Source organism: Motacilla alba, chromosome 9 (genome assembly GCF_015832195.1).
Source record: "Motacilla alba alba isolate MOTALB_02 chromosome 9, Motacilla_alba_V1.0_pri, whole genome shotgun sequence".
Taxonomy (NCBI): Eukaryota; Metazoa; Chordata; class Aves; order Passeriformes; family Motacillidae; genus Motacilla; species Motacilla alba.
Window position 1 is genome coordinate 10865479 of NC_052024.1, and position 10630 is coordinate 10876108.

The window sequence follows — 10630 nt, forward strand, 5'->3', positions numbered from 1 at the left end:
TGAAGACAGGTCTGAGTGAGAAGAACACGTGACACGGGAAGAAAATCCAAAGCTGGATTCAAACTCTCTCCTAGCTGAAAGTGCTCAAAGTCTCCATTCATTTAACTGCACTGCTGACCCTCAAGTTCTGCTGCTTGCCCAGTGCTGACAGTGCTAATCCCCAGTTCCAGCAACCTGGACCTGGCTGCTCCTTCCCTCAAGGGGCTCGGTTTCTTAGGCATGTTCCTAGACACGCTGAATGCCAGCACCAGCAGTAAGCTACATGTCCAAGAACAGGGGCAGCACTCATGGCTTCTCTCTAAATCGGTGGGGTGAAGCATGTCTCTTATTGTCCTAATAAGAACTTCACACTAAACACATGGAGTAATTCCCAAGCACTCGAACCTTTGAAGGCTCTTTTAATTCCCCAAACCAGCTTACTGTCATTCACGATAGAGTACATGGGGCCTGACATCAGCACAGTGGGTAACAGTCATGCACAGTTAAAGCATGATCTAAAATGACTTTTCGAGATTTACAGACAACTTTTATCACTTTTATCAATTTGGAATTAAGAGAAATTTAGCTGCAGTTTTTTTTTAAGCAGACAATCTATTCCATAAGCTCATTTTTCATTCTCTCACTGGGTTTCTAGCCCACACCTGTCTCCTACAGAGGCACAACATTTGGGAGGCTGCTGCTTCAGTAGTAAGAAGCAGGTACAACTTCCTTTCAGAATAAACCAGCACACTGTATTTTCACAAACACATTTTTGCCTGAAGAAATTTCATTTTCACAATGGATTGACATTTGAAAAAAATTTAGTGATTTATGTGACTGTAAAATACCATGCTAAGATGGTCTTTGTGCATTGCCAAGAATACATTGGCTCCTCTTTCCATCAAGCTCAGCTGAAAACAGCATCTTTTTGTCTACTGAGACTTCACACCAGCTTCTTCCTTCTTCCACCAGCCCATACACTGTATGATACATGAGAGAATGCTCTAGATATTAATCTGGTTTTGTAAGTTTTAATTTTGAGATTTAAAAATTTCCAGAATTATCAGTGTACTGACAAATATACGGAAATGTTTAACCACACTGTTGAGATATACTTTTGGCTACAGTTCACAACTGGAAGGATCTTAACGTCCAATGAACTGAAGATAATTTTACATTTGCATTTAGTTAAAAATTATCAAGTTATATGGCAACAAAAAACTTGATTATGAAGACTTAGTAGCTATTCCTTCCATTTTCCTTATACTTTGCTAAAAGCTTTGCTCTAGTTTAATGCCACTATTTAACTCTACTCTTGCATGGGTTGAAGATTATGTCAGTATTCAAAGGGTAAAAGTTACAAAAGTTTCATACTTCTTTAATAATAATTTGGTACAAAGGCAAAAAGGGATTTTTCTGGTGATGAACAAGCTCACGAATACTGGTTACAGCACACAACATTACCAAGGGCACAGTTCCATGAAATATACTGCACTGTTCTGAGATCCCACCCCTGCTGAGACTGCCACGAGGGATCTTCCACTTTTACCCACTTCTTCCACTTTCCACTCCTTCCCCATGCTGCACACTCTCAACAGCCCCCATTCCTACCTGAGCCCCTCAGTGAGCCACCTCAGTTCAATATTGTCAGAATTCCAGCACTGGGGCTGACAGGGGCTGCAAGAAAGTTTTCCAAATGCTGTGACCCTTGACAGCTCCAAGGGCCACCCTGGCCTGTGCACAGGACAGGACCAACCCTCAGACTTGGCCACTGAGTGACCAGTTCCCTTTCTGAAAAAAAAACATTCATGATCCCTCAGAATTCACTTATGGACGGAAATGTGACAAAAGGTTGGATATGGTATGTTCAAGTATGTTCAGATGAAGACTAATGTATGCTTCTGAAGAATTCACTGGGGTGTGTGCACGCTTCAAAAATCTATTAGGAAGGGGGATATTTTTGTCTCCAGATCACAGCTTCCTCAATTTCTTATACAGCAAGAAGCAGGATTAATAATTTGCTTTTGACAGAGAGCAGAAGTCTGCTGTTATACCAAATCAATACACAGCTTGAAATTGGATCAGTTATACGAAGTTATTGATCTAAAAAAATGTTTGAATGCATTTGCAATTGCAAGTTGAATTTTAAATAAACTGAAGTTTACAATAACCTGATTGCACCTTTAAGAGAACAGAAATATATTTCTCACATTCCTCAAATCTCAAGGTCAATTTTATAACAAAAGGAAGTTACCTAACTCCTTCCTTCCAAGAAATGGAGAGCCCGTGCACACACAGGTTTCTTATTTCACTCTGAGGACATAAGCTGACTTTCACTTGCAGTTTCTAATCTCATCCATAATTACTGGTCATGTTACCACCATATATTCTTGGATGACCATTACAGTTCACAAGTGACTTTTAGTATGTCAATGCATTGGCATTCACAAGCCTTAATGAGCAGCCACTGATTTATTTGCTTTAATTCCCACAAATAGCATTATAATAGCTGCTACCAACTCGAAGAATTCCTCTATACAGCTAAAAGTTAACAGCCTTAAAGACAGCATGTACCTGTTGCAGCCCGTTAATTTCTTTCTGACCTTATTTTTCTTTTATCCCACCCTGAAATTTGCAATAAGAAAACAGTACATTAAAATGGTCCCTTATTCACACAGAACATATTTGTGTACACCACCCATGGGCAAATGGATTATGAATTCCTATCAAATTAACCTTCCCATACACCCAGCCAGATATTATAGTCATCCAACAGAGGTCAGCGAGGGACTCCACTGAACAAAAGTAGTAAAGAGGTTGTAAGCCACAACTGAATCATTTGCTATTCCCACCCAAACCAACACAAATCTGGCAGCAGCAGGAACCTGATGGAACAGGAGAAACCTGCCTTGCCAAACGCAGGAGCATACTCTGAGCTCCACAGGAAAAAATAAATGGAGCTGCAAGACCAGAATCACATTCACAAATGGATTTAGACCTATAGATGTTAACAAAAGCTCAGTGGTTTGGACACGGGCACTCTGTTCACTGCTCGCAGAGAGGAACTCAGCAGTCTCAGCTACCATCACTGCTGCCTCTGACCACTGTTGGTGTAAAACCTCGTGGTCAGGGCACATCCACTGACTGAAATAACACAAAACCAGTCAAAACAACATCACCTTTATACAGTGGATGATTTCTACAGGTCATGTTCAAACCTGGCTGTTCATGTCAGTCAAACATCCTACAGACTGTAAACCAGGAAGATCCCAGTGCTGTGACAATTCTGGATAATCCCTTCAAAGATACCTCTAAAGAAACCCCTTGCAGGATTCATGCTTAAATTATTTGGGAAGTTGCCAAAAATCAAGTTGTCTTTTCTTTTAAACATTATCAAGTCAGAAAGAATGAAAGTGTGCCAACACCTGAGTTGCTGCAGTTCACAACCAAGCACACTAACAAAACCAAACACTCATCTTCTCCCAGCCTGGTTCCAGGCTCCACAGTGACAGCCAATACTGGATGTGAGCTGGCTAAAGCATTATTTTTCACGTGCTACAACAATCCAGGAGTTACTTCAGGTTTCAGTAAATACAAATATCCTCAAAAATGGCTTCACAGGAGGCTGTGGATTTTGCAAACTGTGTTCTGAAAGGCAAAGAGTTCCTTCAACAGTACTAAGTGAATAGCTGGACCTCGAATTATTTTCAAACATCATCTTTTTTCATTTATTTACTGTTATGTATTCCACCAGAAGTATGATATTCTACAAAGCTGTGCTTTTGTTACAGTTCCATTATAGTGGTCTTACAAACTGAACTATTGTAGGCCTGAAGTTGGAATTGCTTAGATTGATTTTTATGCTATAAATACTGAAAAGCATAAAAGTAAATTTGAGGAGTCTGTAAAGCCCTTTATTGGAAACTATCACTGCACACAGCACATCAGACCAAGGAGCAAAGGAGTTCCTTTAATGAAACTATGAAAGTTAGATCACCTACTACTGCCTCAGATCCTTGCAAAAGAGTCATAGTCTACAAATCAAATGATGGGGGGAAAAAGAATTCATTTCATTCTAATACTGGAAGTTACTAAACATACATGAAGAATCAATCCAGGAAGTAGCTACAAAACTCTCACTCCCTACCACACTTGCACCTTTTACAATATTTCCTTGCATATCCCCAGTTTCTCAGACCCCACCACAGGCATTTGTGCCCTCGTCTCCACCATGTTATGTGCCCTATTACCACACCAAGACATTGGGGTTGTTTTTCACCTAATACCTAAAGTTTTGTGACAAACCCATCTGATTCCAGTGGTTTCTTTGCTTTACGCACAAAATAATCCACAAGTGTACTTCCTTGCAGCAGAACAGACAGCTGATTTTCCCAATTTTGAGATTCACTGTTGGTTCATTAAGAGTCACATACAGTGAATGCAATTGGAAAGGTAGTGGAGAAAGTCTTATAGCATTACACTCAAAAAATGAAAAACCAAGCAATTTAAGAGATTATCACTTATCAGAGACAGCCCTAAGAACATTACATTAAGGTAGCACATCAGAAGAGATGCAATTCCAAGAACTGAATTAGACTGGATATAACTAGAACTCATTCTGCTCCACATTAGGACACAGAAATGTAAATATTTCTCTCTACATAGGATGGGCTACAGCAGCTTCTCCTCCATACCATGCAAGTCACTGTTCTATACTGCATTTAGAGATTCACATCCAGCTTTCAAAGGCACAGTGACAGGGTCTGCACATCTAAACCAACATCATGCACCCTTGATGAGGATGTAATGCTGGAATTGGTCCGTGTTTCTTCACTAAGCCTCCAACAATTTTAGCCAAAGCTACTGAAGGATCTTCACTGGGACGGTGCTCTCAACTGCTCAGGAAGCGTGTCCAGATGCTGCAGAGGTCTCTACAGTGCTGTCCAACACAGACAAGAGCAGACACAGATAAGGAATTCTCCTGCACTACTGGCATCCCCTGGAGAACAGCACTGCTGCTGCTCAGCTGGGTTGCTTGGCCAGTGCCTTTGACACTGGAGAGCTGCTGCCAAGATGCTGTTCTGAAACTGTACCTTCCCACTTCACAAAGTGAGGCCACCAGTCAGAACCCTCTGCAGTAATTAAGAGCATTCCTCTCACTGCTGTGTTTTCTGTAAAATTAATTCTCTTAAGATAGTACAAGTCAAACGGTTTCTTTTTGCTATGCTGCAGTAGTGATTTTTGTTTAAAGAGGAAGTGGTTAAAAGAAAGCCAAATAATTTGACAGTAATATAAGATCACTCTTAAATCCACCCATGAGACAATCTTATGCATATTTAATAATTTTCTTTTTTCCCCAGAATAGAACTAAATCATTTGACCTGTTACTCTGTCCTCTTCTAGAAGCACTAGACTCACTTCAGAGTAAGAAACTTTTCAAAAGAAAAGTTGACTTTTTTTCCTCCTGACCACCTCTCCTGCCAAGTCTTTTCTTTTCTATAACACAAACTTCTCCTTAGTCCTCCATGTTTTTTTCAAAGTGCTATATTTAACACCCTACACGTTAGTTTGAACAGAAGTTCCTGAAATTCAATACTTCACAGTGTAAAAAACACCAGTGAGTATACACAGCATTGGCATAAATATGGGCTGTGAAACACAGGTCTGCATTTGCCCTGTAACACTGGTCCTCTCAGTCTTTGCCACACTTATACAGATCCATTTTTGCGTATGACAGGATAGAATATAATCAAAAGAAATTAGGTTAATTTGGGAAGGGTAAAGGAATACAGAAAATCTATTAATTTCTTTTTTAACAGCATCCATTTTTACCAGCATAATATTATTTCTGAATCCAAGTTGCAATTTGTTACAGCACTACACAACCTCCAGCATTTTACTACCTTTTATGAACATAATTAAGCTACATCAGTGATAGTAGTTGAAAAAAAAAAGTCACTGTGAGCCATATTAATGAAGAGTCAAAAAAATAATTGAATTGTTTTCAGACTTACAAAAACTGACCAAGAAATATTTGTAATAGATGTTTACCCAGCATATTATATCATATCAATTAAAACTATTCATTCTCTCTGTCAAATCAAGAATTTACAGAGAAAATGAAACCCAAAGTCCTTTCTCCAGAGGAGAACAACATACGCTGTGATACACAGCTCGTCATCCCCCCTTTACTCAACGAGGGAACGCGCTCTCATTTGCGATTTTCTTCCACATTTCAAGGAAGTTTGCTTATTCCGTATTTTCCTCCTATTGTTTGTATTCTCAGCTCCAACAGACGGTGTTTACACTGGGTTCACCTCTGCCGCTGAGCCCTTTACAGCTGGAAGCCCGGGCAGGCCTGTAACTCCCAGGAAGAGGCAGGCAGGGAAGTTTTGTTGTTGTTGTGCCGGACTGACCCTCTCCCGATAAGAGCCGCGGGTGAGAACCGCCCCGACACGAAGTTCAGGCGCCGCTGAGCAGGGCCGGGCGCTCGGCCGGTGCCTTCCCGCCCCGGGGCCGCGGCCGGGCCGCCGCTCGCTCCGCAGCCCGCACAGCCCGGCGCGGCCCAGCCCCGCCGCGCCAGCGCTCCCCACAATGGAGGAGGCGCCCCGGCTGTCACCGCCGCCCGGGCCCGCCCGCAGGTGTCGGGCACCGGCTCCCGGCCTCCCGGGTCCTCCCGGCGTGAGGCACCGGGGGGGACGAGGTGCGGCGAGACCGCGCTGCCCGGCGGCACCGGGGAGGGGGCGGCGGGGCCGGCGGGACCGCGCTCCCGGGGCACGGGGAGCGGCGGCCGCTGATCGCTGAAGAAAGGCGCTGCCCCTTCCCCCTCACAGCCCCCCACACCCGCCCTCGCTCCCCGCTCACCCGCAGGCCCGGCCGGGGACGAAGGTAAGGCGGGCGGCGGCGCGGGCTGGGCCCAGACAGCGACGCTGAGGCGACGAGACGGCGACGGTCCCTTGGCAGCCGCCGCGGCAAGGAGCGATCCAGTCGCGCCGACGACGCCTCTCGGCCGGGCCGGCGCCGCGCACTCGCCGCTGGCGAGGAGGCCCCGGAGCCGGGACCCCCCGGCGGCCCCCGGTGCGTGGCGGCAGCAGCGCCCGCAGCGCCCCCGGCCCGGCCCCGCCGCCCCCCCGCGCCCGCCCCGCGCCGAGCGCTACCCGGTCCTGCTCCCCCGCACAAGCTTGGCGGCGTCTGCCGGCCGGGAGCGCCCATTGGCTGCCGCGACGCGTGACGTCAGGCGTCATCCCCGCGCCATTGGCTCGGACCCGTGTGTGTACACACGCCGCCCGCCAATCCGCTGGGCCGGGGCCGGGGGGGCGGGGCGGAAGGGCGTGGCCGACCGGGACCCGCGGCCGCCGCCTCTCCCTCGCGGCGCGCGCCGGCCGCTGTCAGGGTGGGGGTTCGATCCCCGCGCCGGCTGCAGCGGCCGCGCCTGGCCCAGCGGCGCCCGGGTATACATACACAAATACATAAACATATACGGGCCTGGATTTACACACAGCGCGCGGCGCCGCGCTGGCTGCGGCCGCCGGCGTGCCGCTTATCTGCGAGGAGCCGGTGGGGCTGCGTCCCGGGATGCAAAGTTCAGCCCCGCCGCGGGCTCGGCGCCGCGGGCGCTGCGGGAACGTCCGGCCCCGGCGCGGGAGCCGGCGGCACGACGAGGTCAGGGCCCTCGGTGCACCGTGCCCGGGCCCGGCTCCCGCCGTGCTCCCCCTGCGAACAAAGGCTCCCGGGCCAACAAAGCGGCGGCGGCGCCGGGGGGCAGCCGCCGCACCCTCGCACCTCCGCCCCGCGAGAGCCGGGACCCGCCCCGCAGCCGCGAAAAGCCGGGCCCTGCTCGGCGCCTGGGAAAGCCTGAACAAGTGTTTGATTTCAACATCTCCTTACCGCTTTAAAAACTGTTTCAACGAAGCAGGGTTACGTATTCTTACAGAGAAAGCACTTCTGGGAGCAAAAAAATAAATTCGGCACTAGTTCCATTCAACGCAACGACACAACATTTGTTAGGTCTTTCTCGAGTGCAGCCAGGCACACATCCAAGGCGCGCAGTTACCCATTTTGCATATTCCTCTAACACAAATGCAGCTTAAGGCCACTGAGCAAGCTGAGCAAAACAAGGTTTATGGGGACACAAACACTATTTATGTGCTTTAGATCCCTACAGATCATACATATACTAGATCAAACATGGTAAGCTTCTGTTTTTCTTGCTTTACAGAAAACATTAAATGCTCTAGAAAGAGATATTTTTGATCCTGTCCCCTTGGCTAAAAAGGGGAGTAACATCCAAAAACCAGGTGTTCAGCCTATAAAGTTGAGTTCCAAAATGTCAGTCTAAGGAATATTAGCAATATTAGCAAACAAGGCCTTTATATTTATTGCAGTGGGGCGGTTTACAACTGAAAAATCTTGCATGTGCCTAGGAATTTGCAGATTGTGGTTTTAGTTTCCGTTCATCCTCTACAGAACACTTCCATGACGTGTAACAAGACCTTTTATCAATTTTGGCATTGTTATGCAAGATACATTCAACAAAAGCAATAGAAATATGCAAACTATTGTGTATTCTCATGGAGCCCCCTCTAACAGGCACAACCACAACCACTAATATGACACACGCCCTGACAGAAGTGCAGAAGGCACACACTACCTTCAAAAGGAAGCAAACCAGAAGCAACCAGGTTGGCTGGTTTACTGCACTATTATTAGTTACCACAGCTAAACAAATACTTGAACCCAGCCTCAATAAAGACACTTGGGCTTCACAGATCTCTTTTTGGTTCATTGGTTTATTTACTTTTTTTTGGCAAGAAACAGTGATGAGCTGAATTCAGATACTGGAGCTGATTATGAACATGAAAAATAGCCATTTTAAGCCCCCATTAGAGAAATGGAAGGTCACTGCTGTAGCTTGCATTTGCTTTCAACAGCAAATTGTAGACTAATTCTATATACACACATCTATCCATATATATTCACACACACACTATTGAGTTTGAAGGTGGTGAAACAATGACCAACTTGCATGAGTGTAAGTATGCTACTTATATAACTTTCTAAGCCAATACACAATCTTTCCAGAACTTTCACCAATCCCAAATTTTACCCCAGAATGAAGGCTGCATTGAAAAAAAACCCTTTAGAATTGGGTTTTTTACACATGCTAAGGTGTGGGCTGAGCAGCTGCAGGAAGCTCTCGTGTGTCCCCCCAGAACTCATCTGGTGTCCTAGCCCTAGAACACCACCTTGCTCCCCCTGGTCAGTCAGATCGAGTCAGATCTCTCCCAGATGCCAGCTCTTTTCCCTTTCACAGCACATCACTTTTCAGTATTTGCTAGTTCTACTGCTTTCCTGCCAGCCCACAGCCCTTGCTGTGATAACCTGCACAAACATTAACCCAAAACAGGCTCCCCCCTCCACCACCCCCCCCTTTTCTCCTGCTCAACCTGCCCTGACTCCCCCCAAAGCCTTAAACTAACACACTGCCCAACTTCTGGGTCAGAGCACCGCCGTATTCCCGACTCACCTGCAGGACTGTCACACCTCTTTGTTTCAAGAGGGGCTCACACCTTTGTACTCTAGCTCTGACCAGCAACACAACCCCACGACTGGCAGGAAATGGTTCTTACCTCTTTCTCTTCAACTGGTGAGCCTCTTGTGCTGTGCCCTGATCCTGGAAATAGTGGGACTAACTGAAGGATCTTGCTATAGAGACTATGGCAGTAGAAGGTAGAAGGCTTTCAGCAACTTGGTGTTTTGCTTTTTTTACTTTCTCCTGACAGGAAAGCAAGTCTAAATGCTCTTGTTAAAAACAAATGAGAGCAAGTGAATTAATTTTACATAAAATTAGCTGTTAGAGAAGAGCAGAAAATACTGCTTAAAAGAAAACAGTACTCAAAAATCTTAGTCAAGTTTATTACAGTAAGCTTCTTAACACTGATGACTTGATCTTTTTTTTAGCTATGTAACAAAATTCATACAGCTGCTGATAGTATTTTCCACTATCTGAAGACTTTTTCATCTGCCCTTTCTCTTGATATACAACAATTAATCTAATAGTAGCAAGATTCCTCCAACAACAGAGGATTATTATGAGGCAGCACTATTCATGCCACACAGTCCCCACATATTTACTAGGACTATATGGTTATGAATGATCCCACTGCCAAACTGATCCGACGTTATCTACTATCAGCAGGGTGGGATCAGTGAAGGCAGAACGCCCAGAGATCATTAACACATCTCAACTGAATTGCCAATCTTCACATGCCAATGTCATTGCTGTCCAATCCCAAGTACACTAAATCTCAACTGAATATCTTAAAATGACGAAACTGCAAACTAGGTAATAGTTTTCATTTTGCATTGTTACCTTTACTATCAAATTCAGCTGATAGAAAATGTAAAATTACATATACTTTCCAAATTGATGAAAACACTTGAGACAAAAAATTTTTAAAAAAGACTGCAGTAAAAGCTGTCATATACTAAATAAAAGTTAGTATGAGTGAGGTTCTAAAATGGTTTTAATGCCCTTCTGTGCAGCAAAAATTGAGACAGCAAAGCACCTGTAAAAATGTATCTAAAGCTTATTTCAAATCAATTATCAGGTACCACTTTTAGATAACATCACATTAAGGATTTCCTGGGA

The 10630-nt window shown here is 45.3% G+C and overlaps 1 protein-coding gene across 3 annotated transcripts in view; it reads right to left on the reverse strand.

Annotated features, from left to right (window-relative positions):
* Window positions 1-7144, reverse strand: part of TFDP2 (transcription factor Dp-2) — a 49575-nt gene extending 42431 nt beyond the window's left edge. For all 3 annotated transcript variants that reach the window (XM_038145337.1, XM_038145336.1, XM_038145335.1), the window contains exon 1: window positions 6844-7144. The gene's annotated coding sequence lies outside the window, so the exon portion shown is untranslated. The remainder of the gene's footprint in view (window positions 1-6843) is intronic.
* Between the last annotated feature and the right edge of the window lie 3486 nt (window positions 7145-10630).